General features: G+C 42.3%; 1 protein-coding gene, 1 non-coding gene and 1 pseudogene across 5 annotated transcripts in view; all 3 read right to left on the reverse strand.

Annotated features, from left to right (window-relative positions):
- The window catches only part of UBTD2 (ubiquitin domain containing 2), a 74,531-nt gene that overhangs the window by 35,029 nt on the left and 23,270 nt on the right, over positions 1–16,232 (reverse strand). The gene's annotated exons all lie outside the window — the stretch shown is intronic.
- On the reverse strand, positions 4,152–15,125 carry LOC129059625 (Krueppel-like factor 3; annotated as a pseudogene).
- LOC112133616 (small nucleolar RNA SNORA57) lies at positions 7,415–7,559 on the reverse strand. The gene has a single exon (XR_002915247.2). It is a non-coding gene; the product is annotated as a small nucleolar RNA SNORA57 (small nucleolar RNA).

A 16,232-nucleotide genomic window follows, 5' to 3' on the forward strand; every position in this document is an offset into this window, starting at 1 on the left:
GCATGCGCCACCACGCCCGGCTAATTTTTTGTATTTTTAGTAGAGACGGGGTTTCTCCATGCTGGTCAGGTTGGTCTCGAACTCCCAACCTTCGATGATCCGCCCGCCTTAGCCTCCCAAAGTGCAGGGATTACAGATGTGAGCCACCGTGCCCGGCCCCTCCCAGTTTTTGGTGTTAAAATGTCCTGGACATTTGGTGCAGGTCAAGATGTTATAAGCCCACTAGAGCCTATCTCCCTACTGATTATGCCCAAAAACCTGGGAAGTGAGGGAAGAAAATCTGTTTTGTATTCTTTTTTTTTCTTTTTTGAGATGAAGTCTTGCTCTAGTCCCCCAGGATGGAGTGCAATGGTGCGATCTCGGCTCACTGCAACCTCCAACTCCCGGGTTCAAGCGATTCTCATGCCTCAGCCTCCCGCGTAGCTGGGATTACAGGCACCTGCCACCACGCCCGGCTAATTTTCGTATTTTTAGTAGAGATGGGGTTTCACCATGTTGGCCAGGCTGGTCTATGAACTCCTGACCTCAGGTGATCCGCCTGCCTCGGCCTCCCAAAGTGTTGGGATTACAGGCATGAGCCACCGGGCCCAGCCTGTTTTGCAGTCTTTTAAAAGTTCCTAGCAACAGTGGTGGTAGAGTGGACACATAAAACTCAATAAGAAAATCTATTCTAGACAAACCAAGAAAAAGGGTACTGTGGAATATGAGGAAAATATTTTTTTCTCCCTTTGCATTTTACCACTTTATTATTGCCTCTTTACCCCAAAGGCAGTTCCAGTTACATGGAACCACCCGGCAGTGCTGGCAGTAACAACTCTGAGAGAAGCTTGTCTTTCTAGCCATAAGGCAGATAAAAGATCTCCTTGGTAATGGAGATCATGGGGGAAACTGCAGAGCAGAAACAGCTAAAGAAGAGAATACCCTAAAATTCTGTGTTTGAACTGACCCAAGTTCCACGTTCACCTCTAACCTGTGCATGCACGGAACAGTCCCAGAACAATACAGCCATGGCTCTCTGAGAAATAAATTCTGTTTGGGAGGCCAAGACAGGCGACTGCTTGAGCTCAGGAGTTCGAGACCAGCCTGGGCAACATGGTGAAACCTCACCTCTACTAAAAATACAAAAATTAGCCCCACGTGGTGGTGCATGCCTGTAATCCCAGCTACTTGGGTAGCTGAGGCAGGAGAATCGTTTGAACCCTGGAGACAGAGGCGGCAGTAAGCAGAGATCACACCATTGCACTCTAGCCTGGGTGACACAGTAAGACACTGACTTAAAAAAAAAAGACAGAAATGAATTCTGATATAAACCACCACTTTAGCCCCACAGTAACCTAAGTGGTGCATGTGCTGTGCACAAAGCAAAGGCTTTGAAAAGTGAACTGACATCAGAACCATTAGCAACAAAAGGAGAGGCAGAACATGCAGGCTGAACCTAGCAGGGTTGATTGCCTGCTAAAACAAAACAAAATCAAAGTTCTCCAGATTTTTATGAGGAAACAGATTCTCACATAATATTCAAAATGTCCAGGATGTAATCCAAAATTACTCAACACATAAAGAGCCAGAAATATGTGACCAATTTTCAAAGGAAAAGACAATCAGCAAATGGAAAATCTGAGATGATCCAGATGTTGAAATTACCAGACAAAGACTTCAAAGCAGTTATTATAACCATGTTCCATGGTGGGGTGGGAGAAGAAAGGGAACTCTCTTGAAACAAATGAAGGTTTTTAGCAGAGAAACTGAAACGCTAATCAAGAGCCAAATTCAAATTTTATAAATGAAAAATAGAAAATCTATTTTCTATTTCTCAATAAATAAAATAAAAAATAGAAACATTTAAACAATCCAAATGAAGGCAGAAAACAGAAAGCAAAGGAAAAGAAACCGGAGGGAACAAACAGAAAACACATAATACAATGTCAGACCTAAATCCAATCATATCAGTCACTATATGGTCTAAACAAACCAATTTAAAAAAGAAACACATTGTGAGATTGCTTTTTTTTTTTTTTTTTTGAGATGGAGTTCACTCCGTCGCCCAGGCTGCAGTGCAGTGGTGCAATCTTGGCTCACTGCAACCTCCGCCTCCCAGGTCCAAGCAGTTCTCCTGCCTCAGCCTCCCAAAAGCAGGGACTACAGGCGAGTGCCACCACGCCTGGCTAATTTTTGTATTTTTGGTAGAGACAGGGTTTCCCCATGTTGGCCAGGCTGGTCTCGAACTCCTGTCCTTAAGTGATTCGCCCGCCTTAGCCTCCTAAAGTGCTGGGATTACAGGTGTGAGCCATCACGCCCGGCCGAGATTGGTTTTTTTTTTTTTTTTTTTGAGACAGAGTCGTGCTCTGTCGCCCAGGCTGGAGTGTAATGGCTTGATCCTGGCTCACTGCAACCTCTGCCTTCCAGATTCAAGCCATTCTCCTGTCTCAGCCTCCCAAGTAGCTGGGATTGCAAGTAGCTGCTAATTTTTGTATTTTCAGTAGAGACGGGGTTTCACCATGTTGGTCAGGCTGGTCTCAAACTCCTGACCCCATGATCCGCCTGCCTCGGCCTCCCAGAGTGCTGGGATTACAAGCATGAGCCACAGCATCCGGCCCAAGATTGCAGTTCTAAAGATTCGACTACAAGCTATCTACAAGAAATCCCTGTAAGTATGTTAACATAGAGAAGGTAGAAGTAAAAGGATGATAACTAGCATTACAGGATGATAAACAGAATCATGCAAATACTAATCAAAAGAAAGTTTAAGTGGCTATAGTAGCATCAGACAAAGTAGACTTCAGAACCTAGGAACAGCTCCAGAGATAAATGATAACAGTAAAAAAGTCAATTCACCAAGAAGACATGGCAATATTAAGTATGTACCTAATAACAGACATCGAGCAAAAACTGAGAGAATTACAGAAGAAACAGGCCGGGTGCAGTGGCTCACACCTGTAATCCCAGCACTCTGGGAGGCCGAGGTGGGAAGATCTCTTGAGCTTGGGGGGTCAAAGTAAAACTATGATCACACCACTGCACTCCAACCTGAGCAACACTTTCTCAAATAAACAAACAAAAAACCACCACCACCACCAAAAACAAGAGGACTACAGTGGCTGTATTTGTAAACAATAAAATAGACTTTAAGACAAACATTTTTACTAAAGATAAAAAGAGATGTTTTATAATTAAAGTGTCAATTCATCAGAAAGACATAATGAGTATATACAACAGAACCCCAGAATATATGAAGCAAGCACAGAATTGAAGGGAGATACAGTTCTACAAACAATACTTGGAAACCTCAATATCCTATTTTCAATAATGTATGAAACATACAGACAGAATAGTGATAAGGAAACAGGAGACTTGAACACTATAAACCAACTAGACTTAACTGACATAAAGAACATTCTACCCAAAAGCAGCAGAATACACATTCTTCTTAAAAACACATAGAAATTCTCTAGGATAGACTATATGTTAGACCACAAAACAAGTCTCAATAAACTTTAAAAGACTGAAATCATACAAAGTTATCTCCTATGATTACATGGAATAAAGCTAGAAATAAGGAAAACTGGAAAATTCACAAATATAAAAAAACTAATACACTCATACAATGAATGGATCAAATAAGAAATTACAAGGAAAATGAGAAAATACAATGAGATGAATAGAAGTGAACACAAAACATACAAAAATTTATGAGATGCAGTGAAAGCAATGCTCAGAGGAAAATTTACAAATGTAAACAGTCACATTAAAAGGGAAGAAAGATCTCAATGAATAACCTAACTTCATGCCTCAAGGAACCAAAAAAGAACAGACAAAACCCAAAGGTAAAAGAACATAAAGACTACAGCAGAGGCTGGATGGGGTGGCTCATGCCTATAATCTTAGCACTTTGGGAGGCCAACGCGGGCAGATCACGGGGTCAGGAATTCGAGACCAGCCTGGGCAATACAGTGAAACCCCATCTCTACTAAAAATACAAAAATTAGCTGGGTGTGGTGGCACACCCCCGTAGTCCCAGCTACTCGGGAGGCTGAGGCAGAAGAATTGCTTGAACCCAGGAGGCGAAGGTTGCAGTTAGCCAAGATCGCACCACTGCATTCCAGCCTGGGCGACAGAGCAAGACTCTGTCTAAAAAAAAAAAAACCCACAAAAATTAGCCAGGCCTGATGACGCTTGCCTGTAATCCCAGACACTCAGATGGCCGAGGCATGAGAATCACTTAAATCTGGGAGGTGGAGGCTGCAGTGAGCTGAGAATGCAACACTGTATTCCAGCCTAGGTGACAGAGCAAGATCCTGGTGAAACCCCATCTCTATTAAAAATACAAAAAATTAGCTGAGCATGGTGGCGTGCGCCTATAATCCCAGCTACTCGGGAGGCTGAGGCAGGATAATCGCTTGAACCCAGGAGGAGGAGGTTGCAGTGAGCCAAGATTGCACCACTGCATCCCAGCCTAGGTGACAGAGCGAGACTCCGTCTCAGGAAAAAAAAAAAAAAAAGAATAGCAATCCTTCTCAATCTCTTCCAAAAAATAGAAAGAATACTTCCTAACTCATTCTATGAGGCCAAAATTACCCTAATACTAAAGCCAGACAAAGACACCGCAAGAAAACTACAGAGCAATATGCCTTAAGACACATGCAAAACCCATGCACAGTGGTGCACACCCACATAGCTCCAGATACTTGGGAGGCTGAGATGGGAAGATCACTAGTTTCAGCCCAGCCTGGTCAAAATAGCATATGCAAAAATCCTCAGCAAATTATTAATACCAGCAAATTAAATCTAAATGCATAAAGATTATATATCACAATTGAGATTTTTCTCAAAACTGCAAGGCCATATGAAGATATGTAATATGTCACATTAATAGAATTAAGGGGGAACCCACGTGATCATCTCAATTAATGCAGAAAAACATCAGACAAAATGCTTTTTCATAAAACTGGAATAGAAGAAAACTTCCTCAACATAATAAATAGTCTTTATTGAAAACCTACATGTAATGTCATACTCAATGAAGAGACACTGAAAGGTTTCCCTTCTAAGATTAGGAGGCCAAGGTGGGTTGATCACTTGAGGTCAGGAGTTCGAGACCAGCCTGGCGAACGTGGTGAAACCTCGTCTCTACTAAAAATACAAACATTAGCCGGGCGTGGTGGTGGGTGCCTGTAATCCCAGCTACTTGGGAGGCTGAGGCAGGAGAATCGCTTGAACCTGGTAGGCGTAGGTCGCAGTGAGCCGAGATTGCGCCACTGCACTCCATGCACTCCAGCCTGGGCAATAAGAGCGAAACTCCATCTCAAAAAAAAAAAAAAAAACAAAAAAAACTACATAGGCTCAAATCTTCCCATAAAATACTTATCATTTGCATTAGGAAAAATAGTTAACTTTACAGTGAAGAAAGTTGGCAGTCACCCTATGTGATCAAAGTTAACATTACCAATAATGGGAAAACAGACATTTTGTGACTCCTGATATGCTGCACTGAGGACACAATTTACTTCTGTAATATTCCTGTGTAATGAGGAATCTAAGCATTCAAATTTATAGACATGTATAAAATAACTGGCCTGTCCTCAAAATGCCAACATCATGAGAAGACAAAAAAGTGTTAGGAACTGTTTCAGAGCAAAGCAAACTAAGGGGATATAACTAAACAATGCATGATCCTGGATAACTTCGACTATTAATGGAGATAATAGTGAATTGTGAATAAGGCCTATACAGTAGATATTAGCATTATGTCAATATCCACCTTCCTGATTTTGATAATTATATTGTGCTCATGAAAGACAACGTCCTTCCAGCCTGGACACATGGTAAAACCCTGTCTCTACAAAAAATAAAAAATTAGCCAGGCATGGTGGCATGCACCTGTAGTACCAGCTACTCAGGAGGCTGAGGTGGGTGGATCACCTGAGCTCAGGGAGGTCGAGGCTGCAGTGAGCTGTGATCGTACCACTGCACTCCAGCCTGGGTGACAGAGCGACACCCTGTCTCGAAAAAAAAAAAAAAAAAGAAAGTAAAAGGAAGAAAAAAGAAGAAAAGAAAGATAAATTCCTTGTTCTTAGAAAATAGCCACTAAAAGCCGGGCAAGGTGGCTCACGCCTGTAACCCCAGCACTTTGGGAGGCCGAGGCGGATGGATCACGAGGTCAGGAAATCGAGCTCATCCTGGCTAACACGGTGAAACCCCATCTCTACTAAAAATACAAAAAAAAAATTGGCCGGGCGTGGTTGCAGGTGCCTGTAGTCCCAGCTACTCGGGAGGCTGAGGCAGGAGAATGGCCTGAACCTGGGAGGCGGAGCTTGCAGTGAGCCGAGATCGTGCCACTGCACTGCAGCCTGGGCGACAGAGTGAGCCTGTCTCAAAAAAAAAAAAAAAGAAAAAAAAAAGAAAATAGCCACTATAGTATTTAGAGATAAGATGGGTTCCTGCCAGAAATATAATCAAACAGTTCCACATACAGAAAAATCTACAGTGTCCAATCATATTCAATCCAAACAACACTGCCCCAAGACATTATAATCAAACTGTCCAAAAAAAAAAAAAAAAAAAAAAATTCAGAGACAAAGAGAAGATCCTGAAAGCAGCATGAGAAAAGCAGCAAATAACATATAAGGGACTTCCAATACGGCTAGCAGCAGATTTCTCAGCAGAAACCTTCATGCCCAGAGACAGTGGGTATGTTCAAAATGCAATGAAAAAAAAAAAATGGCAACCAAGAATACCATAACCAGAAAAGCTGTTCTTCAGAATGAAGGAAAGATAAAAGGGTTTCCTATACAAAAGCTGAGTGAGTTCTTCATTACCAGACGTGTCTTACAAGAAATGCTAAAGTAATTCTTGAAGCTGAAAGAAAGGATGTCAATGAGAAACACAAAACATCTCAAAGTATAAAACTGGTGAAAGTAAAATTCAGAATACAGATGGTTCCTGAAGTATAGGGTATAACTGACTTTGCAAATAACGATGTCGATTACCTGGGGTAAAGCTGGGATGGAAAGGAAGATGAGGGAGATGACAATAATATCTGTTTCACAGGATGTTATAAAGATTTAATGAGGTAATATTTCTCAAACAATTAGCACAGTGCCTGTCACAAAGAAAACACACAAATGTACACTGAATTAGAAGAAGTAACTATTTCTCAAAGATCACAGAACTAAATAGTGTAACAGGGATTCAAACCAACACTGACTCCAAAGTTCATGTTCTTAACCAGGACTATCCTGCCTCCTGGCTTTAGGAGTTACTTGAATAAATGTTTAACATGGATCTAGATTTTCACCTACCCTCCCAAAGTGAAACTGTATCATCAACCCATTTGAGAGGTTTTAAGGCTCCATAAGATTTCAAAGATGTGAACCCATACTTAGGATGGCACAGAAGTTGGCTTTTTTTTTTCCCCCTGTGTCCCAGTGCTTGAGGATAGAATTGGCAGACAGGAAGCCACCAGCACCAAAGTCATGATGCCCAGGGGACTGAAGCCCTTTCCCTCTGCCTCCAGACATAATAGGGAACATACATACCTGCTGCCTGCAAAGAAAGAGAGGGTGGCATTGACCTTTAGTGACCAAACAACAAAATAATTCCTAGGCAGCATATATCAATTATCAAAAGCATATTGCTGCCTGTCCTGAGACCACGATCAAGGGAAGGGCTAATTGTTTCCTAAGAAATACACTAGGAGTACAAAGGACTCTTTCTTCAAGGTGGTCTCCCTCTTCTATCTGAAGTTTCCTCTGCTTAAGAAATTCTAATGTTAACAGCCTGGCAAAAATGTGTATAAACATACTTTACTTGAAGTTGTACTCATTTGTCAAGTCCTTCTCCTTTAATGGGTTTTTGCAGTCAAAGCCCTCTTGCTTTCAAGAACGGACAAGAATCAAAAAGTAGGTTCAACAGAACCATAAAACATATTGGTATTTGGGCTTGTGCAAGATTTTGCTACGAAATCAATAAAGCAGAACTGGGACTAACATGTTAAATTCTATCCAGTTATAAAGAAAAAGATATTTTGACGCAAACAGAAAAAAACTACTAGAAACTGTATTCTCTTGGGGTTGGATTCATGGGTAAAGACAGAAATATCTTAGATGTCACTTAATCCTTTTTTGTTTTGTTTTTTGAGATAAGGTCTCATTCTATCACCCAGGCTGGAGTGCAGTGACACCACCATAGCTCAGTGCAGACTCAAACTCCTGGACTCAAGTGACCCTCTTGCCTCAGGATCCCAAAGTGCTGGGATTACAGGTGTGAGCCACTGTGCCTGGCCATTTACTATTTTTAAATTTTATCTATGACTACCATCATTACAAAATTCTAAGCTTTATTTTTAGCTTACTTAGGTGCAATGTTCAGAAAGAGTAAGAAAGAAATACTATATTGTTGCAAACTATGCTCATAAAAGCTTTGAGAAACTTGCCCATTATTAGCTGGGTATTCCTTTTGCTCTATACTGTATTTCCTCAAATTAAGTCCTGAGATATAAATCTCACAAATCAACTGACAAAACTGATATTGTCAATATCAACCCTATGAATTTTTTTTTCTTTTTTTTGAGACGGAGTCTCACTCTGTTGCCAGGCTATAGTGCAGTGGCGCGATCTCCACTCACTGCAACCTCCACCTCCTGGGTTCAAGCAATTCTCTTGCCTCAGCCTCCCAAGTAGCTGGGATTACCAGCACGTGCCACCACGCCCAGCTAATTTTTGTATTTTTAATACAGATGGGGTTTCACCTTTTTGGCCAGGATGGTCTCGATCTCTTGACTTCATGATCCTCCTGCCCTGGCCTCCCAAACTGCTGGGATTACAGGCATAAGCCACTGCGCACGGCCCCAACCCAATGAATTCTTAACTTTTTTTTTTTTATTTCTAATAAATTTACTCTGACATTCTTTTGAGGAATACATGGACAACTGACAATTGGTTATGTTAGTTTACATGTTCCCTTGTTCTTATTACATGAAATGTTATCTATGAGAAGGGTTTGCTTAGCAACCCCAGGGAAAAAAAAAGTGTTCTCACTCTTTAGGTCTTACCCGTGGTAAGGAGACGAGGATTAGACAACATCTACTGACCATATGGAAGTTTTGGATAATATAAGTTCAGAGATTCAGACCGGCTGAATCAAATTAAAATGTTTTAGATAATGGGAGGCAGGACACAGAGGCATTCAAACTAGCATTCCTTTTTTCTTTTGAGACAGAGTCTCGCTCTGTCGCCCAGGCTGGAGTGCAGTGGTGCAATCTCGGCTCACTACAACCTCTGCCTCCCGGGTTCAAGGGATTCTCCTGCCTCAGCCTCTCAAATAGCTGGGATTATGGGGGAGCGCCACCACGCCCGGTTAATTTTTGTATTTTTAGTAGAGATGGGGTTTCACCATGTTGGTCAGGCTGGTCTCGAACTCCTGACCTCTGATCCGCCAGCCTCGGCCTCCCAAAGTGTTGGGATTACAGGCGTGAGCCACTGCACCCGGCCTCCATGTGGCTTTTGCTATGGAAGGCAAAAATGGTTGGGACGGGAAAAGCTACGGTTACAGTCCGGACACTGTAACGGTTTGATTCCAGTATGTTTTCCTAAATGTCTTTTTAGTTCATCAGACCGAGCAAATGTCCATGTGCATCCTTCCCATGCACATTTGTACGGTTTTTCTGTGTGTCATCTTCTGTGTGCTTTCAAGTGGGAGCTTTTAGTGTACACTTTGTTGCATCCATCGTAATCACATCTGTGTATCCTCCACTTCGAGTAACCGGGGATTCCACAGGTAAAGGTCTCTTCCCAGGCTGCAAGATGACCAAAGGGTGATTCTCTTGCAACAACGCTTGTGGGGGGGAACACTGAGTTCATTAAGGGGGGGTGACATTTCTTCAGGATAATCCGTCCTCTGTGGTTCAATCCCAGGTTCTATTTTAATTTTTTTCTCTGGTGTAGGATTTTCTTATGATTCAATTACAGGTACTTGCATGCCACTACTGGAATTTTTCATCTCCTCCATGGAAGACCTCTTCCTCCTCCTCCTCCTCAAGGAGACCATGAGAGGCTCCTGGAGGTGACTCGTGTACATAAAAGGGATGGGCTGCACCACCACCGGCTGGATGACCAGCAAGATCCCCAGGCTCCGTATTCTGTGCCAGGAGAGGGCAGCTGCCATCACCTGCGGCATGGACAAGTGGCACGTCAAAGCGCTGCCAGCCTGGAGAAGGGGATGAGTATTTTCATTGGTGGGCTGGAAGAAGGCATGCTCAACCCAGGCAAGGCTCTCTGGTGTGAGGATAGGAACTTCAGAGAGGAGTGCAAATTTCCAGCAGAAGGAGGTGAACTCCGCTTGCTCACCATGAAGTCCACTGGCTCCATCTGTATTCCATGCCACATGCCTTCTAGGGTCTAAAAGAACTTATCAGGCAATTGTGTGGAGTAAATGACCCCATACTTGTTGGGCTTCATGGATTCCATGTAATTAGATGAGTATGACACTGAGACAGGGTCCATGGGCCTCTTGCTTAACAGGAACTGGGTCAAACATGAGCATTCTTTTAAACCTTCTAGGGTGCTCTGGTGTTTGGCTTTGAGAGGTGCAGTCAGGGACGCCTCCGAAGAGAAATAAAGGCCCAGATCCGGGCTGCCTGGAGGCCCCCAAGCGCAGTTATGTCACGGTTCCAGGCGGCGTTGACGGCAGGGGACAAGGACGGGCGTGCGTGCAGCAGGCGCTCTCCCTGAGCTCCGGCTGGGGCCCGGCTACACGAGGCTCCCCTCTGGCTCCTGGCACCAACTCCAGGCAGTCACATGATGCCAGTGCCGCTCGCTCAGCAAGCCCCCAGGGGCTGGCGGGGCAAGAAGAGGCTGGGACGCAGGGTGGGAGGGTCAGGGCTGAATTCTTAACTTTTAAGATAGATGGCAAGGGGCTGGGCACAGTGGCTCACGCCTGCAATCCCACCACTTTGGGAGGCAGAGGCAGATGGATCACCTGAGGTCAGGAGTTCAAGACCAGCCTGGCCAACATGGTGAAACCCCATCTCTACTGAAAATACAAAAATTAGCCGGGCATGGTGGCAGGTACCTGTAATTCCAGCTACTTGGGAAGCTGAGGCAGGAGAATCGCTTGAACCCAGGGGCAAAGGTTGCAGTGAGCCGAGATCACACCACTGCACTCCAGCCTGGGCAATAAAAGCCAAACTCTGTCTCAAAAGAGCAAAGAGAGAGAAAAAAAAAAAAGATGGATAGCAAGGTCAAAAAAATACTGAGAATCCATCCTATAATGAAAAGCTAACAATGACATTCCTGTTACATTCCCAAACCAGAACGCCAGTAAAGCCACTCTATTAAAATGTCATAGCTGTGATAACCTCATTAAGCACTTTAAATTTCTCTGAACATGTACTCCCAACACCTGCCCCCAACACACACACACCTTGAGTTTGAAAAGGTATGCATAAAAATGTTTATGTTAGGTGGTAGGATAAATGTGGTTTATTTTTTCTTATACTTTTTTTTTTTGGAGACAGGGTCTTGCTCTGTTGCCTAAGCTGGAATTCAGTGGCACCATCGGGGCTCACTGCAGTCCCAAGTGATACTCCTTTCTTAGTCTCCCAAGTAGCTGGGACTACAGGTGCATGCCACCATGCCCAGCTAATTTTTTTTTTTTTTTTTTAGTAGAGATGTGGTTTTGCTATGTTGTCCAGGCTGGTAAATATACTTTTTGATATTTTTCTGATTTCTTTTCACAAAAAGTTTCTAAAAGTGGCCGGGCGAGGTGGTTCACGCCTGTAATCCCAGCACTTTGGGAGGCCGAGGCGGGCAGATCACCTGAAGTCAGGAATTCAAGACCAGCCTGGACAACATGGTGAAACCCCATCTCTACTAAAAATACAAAAATTAGCCAGGCGTGGTGGCAGACACCTATAATCCCAGCTACTTGGGAGGCTGAGGCAGGAGAATTGCTTGAACCCGGTAGGTAGTTGCAGTGAGCTGAGATCGCACCACCACACTCCGGTCTGGGCGATAAGAGTGAGACTCCGTCTCAAAAAAAAAGTCTCAAAAAAAAAGTTTCTAAAAGTTCTAAAAATGATTATAACTTTTTTCCTTCTTGATGAATTCTTTTTTTTTTCCTTCTTCCAACTTTTAGGTTCGGAGGTGTATGTGCAGGTTTGTTACGTGGGTAAACTGAATGTCACCGGGTTTGGAGTACAAGTTATTATGTCACCCAGGTAGCAAGCACAGTACCCAGTAAGTAGTTTTATGATCCTCACCCTCCTCCCATCCTCTGCCCTCAAGGAGGTCCCAGTGACTACTGTTTCCTTGCGTCTACGTGTACTCAATGTTTAACTCCCACTTATTAGTGAGAACATGTAGTATTTGCTTTTCTGTTTCTGTGTTAATTCACTTAGGATAATGGCCTCCAGCTGCATCCATGTTGCTGCAAAGGACATGACCTCCTTCTTTTTATAGCTGTGTAAGTATTCCATGGTGTATACATACCACATTTTCTTTATCCAGTCCACTGATGATGGACATCTACGTCGATTCCATGTCTTTGCTATTGGGAATGGTATTATGATAAACATCCACACGTACGAGTCTTTATGGCAGAACAATTTATATTCCTTTGGGTATATACCCAGTAATGGGATTCCTGGGTCGAATGGTAGTTCTGTTTTAAGTTATTTGAGAAACCTCCAAACTGCTTCCCATAGAGGCTGAACTAATATACCATTCCCATCAGCACTCCCTTTTCTCCACAACCTCATCACATCTGTTATTTTTTGACTTTTTAACACTAGTCATCCTGACTGGTGTGATAGTATCTCATTGTGGTTCTGATTTACATTTTTTTAAAACACAAGAAAACCAAAAAAGTCATGATTTACATTTCTCTAATGATTAGTGATGTTGAGCATTTTTTCATATACTTGTTAGCCACAGGAACATCGTCTTCTTTTGAGAAGTGTCTGTTCATGTCCTTTGCCCATTTTTTAATGGGGTTGTTTGCTTTTTGTCTGTTAAATTTCTTATCAATTCAGGGTTTTAGACCTTTGTTGGACATAGAGTTTACAAATATTTTCTCCCATTGTGTAGGCTGTCTGTTTACTTTATTGATAGTTTCTTTTGCTGTGCAGAAGCTCTTAGTTTACCTAGGTCCCGCCTCTCAATTTTTGTTTCTGTTGCAATTGCTTTTGCAATCTTCATCATAAAAACTTTGCCAGGGCCTATGTCCAGAATGGTATTTCCTAGGTTTTCTTCTAGGGTTTTTCAAGTTTTACATTTAAGTCTTCAATCCATCTTGAGTTGACTTTTGTAGATGGCAAAAAGAAGGGGTCCAGTTTCAATCTTCTGCATATGGCTAGCCAGTTATCCCAGGACCATTTATTGAATAGGGAGTCCTTTCCCCACTGCTTACTTTGTTGAAGATCAGATGATTGTAGGTGTGTGACTTTATTTCTGGGTTATCTAACTCATTCCATTGTTCTATGTGTCTGTTTTTGTACCAGCACCATGCTGTTTTGGTTACTGTAGCCTTGAAGTATAGTTGAGGTCAGGTAGTATGATGCTTTCTTGTTTTTGCTTAGGATTGTTTTGGCTTTTTGGCCTTTTTGGTTCCATATGAATTTTAGAATAGTGTTTTCAAATTCTGTGAAAAATGTTATTGGTAGTTTGACAGTAGTGCATCCAATCTGTAAATTGCTTTGGGCTGTATGCCCATTTTAACAATATTGATTCTTCCTCTCCATGAGCATTTATGTCCCTGATTTCCTTCAGCAGTGTTTTGTAATTCTTGTTGTAGAGATCTTTCACTTCCTGGGTTGGCTGTTTTCCTAGGTATTCTATTCTTTTTGCAGCTACTGTGAATAGAATTGTATTCTTGATTTAGCTCTCAGCTTGGATGTTATTGTGTATAGAAATGCTACTGATTTTGTACAGTGATTTTGTATCCAGAAACTTTGCTAAAGTTTCCAATCTAGGAGCTTTTGGGCAGACTAGGGGGTTTTCTAGGTATAGAATCATATAATCCACAAAGAAAGAGTTTGACTTCCTCTCTTTCTCTTAGGATACCTTTTATTTCTTTCTCTTACCTGATTGCTCTGGCTAGGACTTCCAGAACTATGCTGAATAGGAGTGCTAAGAGTGGGCATCCTTGTTTTGTTCTGGTTCTCAAGGGGAATGTTTCCAGCTTTTACCCATTCAGTATGATGTTGGCTGTGGGTTTGTCATAGATGGCTCTTATTATTTTGAGGTATGTTCCTTTAATGGCTACTTTGTTGAGGGTTTTTGTTTTGTTTTTTTGAGACAGAGCCTCGTTATGTCGCCCAGGCTGGAGTGCAGTGGTGCCATCTCGGCTCACTGCAACCTCTGCCTCCTGGGTTCAAGCGATTCTCCTGCCTCAGCCTCCCCAGTAGCTGGGACTACAGGTACCCGCCACCACGCCTGGCTAATTTTTGTATTTTTAGTAGAGATGGGGTTTCACTATTTTGGCCAGGCTGGTCTTGAACTCCTGACCTCGTGATCTGCCCGCCTCAGCCTCCCAAAGTGCTGGGATTACAGGAGCGAGCCATCGTGCCCAGCCCCGTTGAGAGTTTTAAAAACGACTATAATTATACTAAGAAAGGAGTAGTCTTCAACACATTCTCATAGAAGAGAGAAAAGACTATATATTAATATAATAAAAAACATACATACTCTATGTATATATGTTGTATGTGTATATGTAGTGTATACACCATATAAATGTATGTGTGTGGAGGCAGTGTGGGGGTGGGGAGGAAATTAAAGCTTTAATTTTTCTGTTACCTAGAAGGCAAAAGTGATCTTTTAAGTGTTCCAATCTGAACTTCACAAGGTATTGATTTAGTTTAGCAAGGTCAGAATAAGCTTTTGGACTGTATCAACAGTAAATGGGCCAGGCATGGTGGCTCACGCCTATAATCTCAGCACTTTGGGAGGCTGAGGTGGGTGGATCGCTTGGGGTCAGGAGTTCGATACCAGCCTGGCCAACATAGCGAAACCAGTCTCTACTGAAAATACAAAAATTAGCTGAGCATGATGGCAAGCACCTGTAATCCCAGCTACTCGGGAGGCTGAGGCAGGAGAATCGCTTGAACCCAGGAGGCAGAGGTTGCAGTGAGCCAAGATCGTGCCACTGCACTCCAGCCTGGGCGACAGAGTAAAACTCTGTCCGGCCCCACCCGCTCCCCGCCGCACCGCCCCCCACCCCCCCCCCCCCCGCCAAAAAGAAGAGCAAATGCAAAGACATCATTAATCAGTATTTTCCTATTCATTAAAATTTGATAATATTTCCCTGAGATTCTGCTGCAAAAATAACCTGCCAATGTATTTTATACTTTCTACTTATTATTAAATCAGAAGTATTTCTTGGTGGAAACTGAATTTTATTCTATTAATACATCTTAATTTTCTTTACTCTCTCTTAATGTTTTATCTGAAAACTTCTTTCCTCCCTCTTCGAGCAATTGTGAAACTTCCTATAGATAAGACTTTTAGTATCCATCCTTGTCCCCAGCTGAAAAACCTATCTTTACCTCTGAAGTATAAGTTCTGTTCCTATTGATTACTCCCTTCTTAAAATGCTTAAGGATTGCTTGTTATAGAAAAAAGGTTATTTTTTCACTTACATGCTTGCCTTATGCAGGGTATATCATTAAGTTTTAGTCAGCAAATTTAGTATTAACATATAAAAAACAAAAATACAAACACCCACAATAACCTATTCCTACCCTACAACTGATACAATGCAGAAAGATAGTCTCCTTGCTTCCAAGACTATTACATGTCATTTCATTCAATAACAGATAAGCAATTCTTCCCATTCTCAGAGCTCTTGTTACAGACTGTCTCACTCGATGTCCATTCCAGAAGTACTGGGTATCATTTCATTGTTTCTAAAGTTCCTTTTCACTATGTCCTACTTGTTATATGTTGTGGCACATCTCAACTCTTAACTTCAAAATTATGAGAATTTAAAGAGACTATGAACTACTCTGATTCATTCAGGAGGAGCATCTCTGTGACATGATGCAGCCATCACAAACTCAGAGCAGTGAAAGCCAGGGTTTGTTAAACAGGCGCTATGTGTTAATGTTTAGCAATACAACAATGATCAAAGCCTTAAAAGCTCTTGAATCACCATCAAGTTAAAATTATTATCCAGGTAACTGCCCAAGACAGAAATGGGTGACTATCAGAAAACGCACAAGCTATGATAACTCTGTA

The sequence above is a fragment of the Pongo abelii genome, chromosome 4 (genome assembly GCF_028885655.2).
Source record: "Pongo abelii isolate AG06213 chromosome 4, NHGRI_mPonAbe1-v2.0_pri, whole genome shotgun sequence".
Classification (NCBI taxonomy): Eukaryota; Metazoa; Chordata; class Mammalia; order Primates; family Hominidae; genus Pongo; species Pongo abelii.